At 41.4% G+C, this 5,293-nt stretch overlaps 1 non-coding gene across 1 annotated transcript; it reads right to left on the reverse strand.

The window, feature by feature from the left end:
• Positions 1-3,924: 3,924 nt before the first annotated feature.
• TRNAE-CUC lies at positions 3,925-3,996 on the reverse strand. Its single transcript has one exon. It is a non-coding gene; the product is annotated as a tRNA-Glu (tRNA).
• Positions 3,997-5,293: the final 1,297 nt, after the last annotated feature.

The following is a 5,293-nucleotide window of genomic DNA, read 5'->3' on the forward strand; positions in this document are numbered from 1 at the left end:
CTGATAAGCGAGCTCGCGATCGGCGAGAGAGCGCGCGTATATTAATTAAGAGCGACGGCAAAAAAGGATTTCGACAGCTTGTATGCGCGAGCGGAGAGTAACGAGCCTCGTCGAGCAGAATAGACGAGTGCTTGTACACCGCGAGCACCGACAGAGCTGGCGAGCAGAGAACCGCTTATAAAGTTTTAATAAACAAATAATTGCAAGGCTGGGGCTGGCCGACACGTACGCTGCACATCGAGCGGTGACAAGATATTGCAAAAGAACGCACGGCTAACTTGTAATGCGCTCTCTCGAGCAGTATGGTAGCGCGCGCGTTCGGCTGTGTAATGATTTTTCTCGCATGTCGGGAGAAAACACGGTAATTTAAGCGCCATTAAAATGGCGTCGATTACGTGGTCGGCAATTACGATACACCTCGCGGTAATTGAGCTGTGTCGTGCGAACCGACGTTACAAGCTCACAGGGTGAAAGAGAGCCTGCAGCTCGAATTTGTGCCAAGTTGCCGTTTATAATACTCGACAGGCGTTATGCGCTTTCCAGGTTTTCTATTTTCGTTACGGGGAATTCTTTACGCGCTTATACTGCTTCGTAACGCTGCTGCTGATAAGAATGCGTAATTGTAATGCTTAATGATGCCGATATTCAAAGAGCTTTATTTAAAATTTTATAGAGTTTTTGACTGATTGGCAAATATCCGGAATTTTCCCTTCAATTTCTCTGCGCGTGCATGCAGACTAACGCCGATTTGCTTGAACAAACACACACTTCTGCACAGTCAATCAAAATAAATGAAATAGTTACCATATCTTTCTTGGAGTAGGGTTCTACTAAATAAACTTTTTCTAAAATAGCCACCTAAAGCTTTAACTAAAATTGTCGATCACCGCATTGCAAGTATATTCCATCAGTTCTCCCCGAAAGCTTTGCTGCAAGCTTGAATCGAGATTACATTGCCGATCAACCCACCTGCTCGTTAATTCACGGAAAAGCTCCCGATAAAGCGCGCGCGTCCATATAACCCGAGTCACTTGCAGTGTATACACGGCCAGTCTGTGTATGATGTACGATTCGATAAGACCTCGCTCGCGCGCGCTCACGAATTTATCACGCCCTGAAGAAGTATAAAATACACCGCGGCGGCAAGGACCAGGGGCGACGCGGCCGTCAAGCCCGAATTTATGTACGATTACCCGAGCTCGACACACATACAAGGCGATGCTATCGTGTACAGAACCTTATGCACTGTACATAACCTCTACACACGTACGCATACTGCAGATACAAGCCGCGTAAAAAAGTGTCTCGCGTTTCAGGCCCGTTATGCTCACGCTACTGCGCAGTCTCTCGCGTATCTCCTTAACGACCGGCGCACGACAGCCCTAATCGGCTACTAATCGACCGGCAACGTTTACGGCCAGTCGAGCTTCTACATATACCTCTGCAGAGCCAAGCCTATAGATACAGAGGTGTATGCATGTATACAGTGCAAGCCACTCGCGAAGTGTAGCTCTATATACGGCTGCACGAGCGCGCGTTCGGCCATAATTCTTTCCCGATAATGGCGTAAAAAAGTGGCCAAGAGCAGGCAGCTGCCGTAGCTGCCGTAGCGCGGACTGCAGGACGGACTGACTCGCTGGCACTAATTGACGGCTGGGAGCTGCAGCACTGCGCTGCAGATCTTCCAGCGCGCGAGTAAGCGACCTGCCCCTCATCAGCGACTAGGCGAGAAAGTCGACTTGGAGAGACAGTGAGCTGCGTGGAAGAAGTTCGCGCGTGCTTGTGATAACCATGGGTAAAGCTTGTTGATTTGAAAGAAATTTTCTGATAGTCTTGGAAACACGATAAGAATATTTCAGTAAAATTTATCAAAAAATATGTCACTGTCACGGTCTGAAAATGAAGCAATATTTTAAAATAGATGCTTAAATCAAATCTTATTACTCGTTCTATTTGAATAAGAATGACGGTGATGCAACAACTGCTCGATGTATCAAATTAGATTTATTTCTAAATTTAGAATTGAAATGTCTATTTCTCGTTGGGTTAGAAATTTTTCCTTCGAAACAGATAGCTAATATTCATGAATAAGCTGATTCACGTTATTATTCTCGATATAATTTCAACTTGATTGCATTGAACGATTTCGTTCGCCTCTGCGTATAAAATAGAATTCGAGATAATGATAAATGTGCGATGCTCTAATCAAATGACGTCTAGATTTGGAAATATCTGAAACTATTTATGTACCTGAAGTTTGCAACGTTGCTACCAACGAACATTTTTTTTGGTTAGTCGGTTTTTTGCAGTGGGAAATTGTTATTCAACTTAAAAAAAGACTAAATATAAAGTTTGGCAATGATTCGATCCAAGGAACATTGTCCAGAGGACTCTGAAAAGTCCTGATTTGAGGAAACGTTATAGACTCAACTATAAAATTTGGCGAAAACAACATCAATTATTCAAAGTATAATTATAAATTTGATTCTAATAACAGCTAAGAAATATTTCATTTGCCTAAATAAAAAATAAGATTCGACTACAACTCGTCGAGTATGCAATATTACGTTATTTTGTTCACGCAAGGCTAAATAACCACGTAATTTCAGACATGCTACTTTTACTTACTTATAATCATTTAATGAATAATATAGTCCGCTCCAAGCAGCGATTTCTCTTAAAATTACGTTCAATTTTAATCTTTCGCTGAGTACTAAATAATTATAACATGAAAAGCTAAAACTAGGAATCAACGTCGTAAATCACGAAATACCTCGTTTTCGCAATATTTTTTCAGGCAATAAGTTTATCGCGCACAGATCAAAATCAATTTAGCGCGAAACTTGAACATAAACAGAAAGTCGATTTCATCACATTCAAGCCAAAGAACCTGACGGCCATCGTGTTTAATCTATACGGCTCTCCGATAGTTTAAGATATTTAAGTCTGTCGCTGTTAACGTTTTCTTTCATAATCCTAAATCATGCTCGATACAGCACTTTCAGAGTCAAGTCGAAGTTGATCTATAAATATGCAATACATACTAGCAAAGATTATTAAGCACACGCAGGCGCTTTTAATGTCACGCGCACGAACATACAACGCGAAGAACTTTACGTAAGCTTGCATTTGAGTCTTGCCGACCGACGAAGGAACCGAAGAAATAACCAGCCGTGGCATTTCCTGATCGTAAATCAGGGCATTATTCTCCTGCGGCCAGACAATAATCGATTACAATAACGTCAATTAAGCAAGCGGATATTTTCAAGACAGTTATTGTAGAACGAATAGAAAGAAAAGAGCGGGACTGATATAAGCTGAGTAGAGAATGAGAAAGAATGAAGGTGTATGATAATGTGGGTCGAAGAGAAGTTGGCGATTCGTAGGTTACAAATCACAACTTCTAGCCGAATGAAACGAGCACCGAGCAACGCCTATAACTTGTATGTATTTACACACACGCAACCCGTCTAATATATTTACTAGTTTGCAGTTTACGCTCGCGCTTTAATGCAAGCCATTTTACTCCTTTTACAAGAAGTTTTATTCGATCGTCAGTGATGTACGATTGTTGTAATACTACTTTTTTATACAAAAGAGTATGCTTCGTTATTGTGAGTCTTGTTCGTGTTTTCGTATCACTTGCAAAAAAGAACAAACATACTTTTTCTCAAGAGAGGTCATTTTAAATCAAGATTATAGCTCATGTTAAATGTTAAGAGTTTATCATTTGTTGATAGTTTAGTCTCAGGTTTTTTTTAAATCTAAAAATTTTCAAATGCGAGAAAATAAAAAATTTGGAATAGTTTAAATTTTAATGCCATTATTATAAATAATTTTGTAGAAAATTAACTTTTACAAATCATATTGCATATTATCTATAAAATAGTAAAATCAGTATTTCATTAAAAAATACAAAAAAAATTCCGGTACCGGGAATCGAACCCGAGCCTCCTGGGTGAGAGCCAGGTATCCTAGCCACTAGACCATACCGGATCTTAGAAGCGGAGTAAAAGCGATCTTGCAGTGTCAACTTGTGGCTCGTATCGGGGTACCTGACTTGACCCCTACTTTTCTTATCTATTTTAATATTTTACTCTTGAAAAATACCTGATAATCATTTTAATATCGAAATTATCGCGATAAATTAAATCGAAGCAATTTCGGACGGACTTAAAGTTACTTAATATTTCCAATTCTAAAATGAATTTTGCCAATTAAATATCAATCAAAAGTTCCCAAAGCGTTAATCTCAAGATTCCAAAATGTGCTATTGCATTAGAAAGAAGCATCGGCGTAAAAAACGCACGCGGCTCGAACAAACGGCACCACAGCGACGTGCTAGACAGCGGTAACAGCAGCAGCCGCGGCAGATCGGCGTCGGCAGCGCGGACTCGGATTTATGAGACCGTCATATTTCGCAAGTTGCGAGCCGGTAATTCCTAGCCGTGAAGCTGGCGGCGGCGGCAGCGCGCACTCGCGGCCGATTTATGGGCCGCGTGTGTCCCGCTTGCGCCATTAATCCTTCCCTTTCGGTCCCCTCTCTCGCGCCAATCGAACTTCCACATATACCGACGCCTATATTTTCCACGGCCGACTGTAACCGAGCCGCGGCACGACGAAGCCTATTACTTTGTAAGGGCGCCTTAAAAATTTCTTAATCTCTTCGCGCGCGGCGGTATACGTACGCGGCGAGAGCCAAGGAATAAGGAGGGGCTTTCTATCATTTTCTATTTCGCGCGCCGGCGATAAATTTTCGGTATGCTCCCGCCTCGCACATTCTGCAGGACGTTCTTCGTCTGCGCGGCTCTTATGTGCTTCGAGTGGGAAAATTATTAGTTTCGCGCGTGATGAATATTCGGCTCTGTTTTAGCGAGATTAATGGCCCTCGGCCGTTTATTATAGACTTGCTGTTGAGAGAGCCGTTGTGAAATACGAATTTTTCACTCGCTGTATACTTTACTTGGGATCAACTTGTTTGTTTTTCAAATTCGTATTCTCTATAAGGCTTCGAGTGGTAATCAATTGAATTGTCTGCAAACGAATATATATCAAACGCGGATTAGCAATAAAATTGCAAATTATTCATTTGCCACTAAGCTTTGTCTGCTGATAATCCTCGATGATAACTTACTTATGACGCAACAAAAGACTGAAGCTACTTTCTAAAGCTATTTTATAATTAAGTACTCGAAACTTTTTCGCAGCAGCGCAGTTCCAATTAAAATAATTCAAGCATTCCAGTCAGCTTTCTGCATACAATCAGCAATTACACAAGCGCAGAAAACATTGT

The sequence above is a fragment of the Nasonia vitripennis genome, chromosome 3 (assembly GCF_009193385.2).
Source record: "Nasonia vitripennis strain AsymCx chromosome 3, Nvit_psr_1.1, whole genome shotgun sequence".
NCBI lineage: Eukaryota > Metazoa > Arthropoda > Insecta > Hymenoptera > Pteromalidae > Nasonia > Nasonia vitripennis.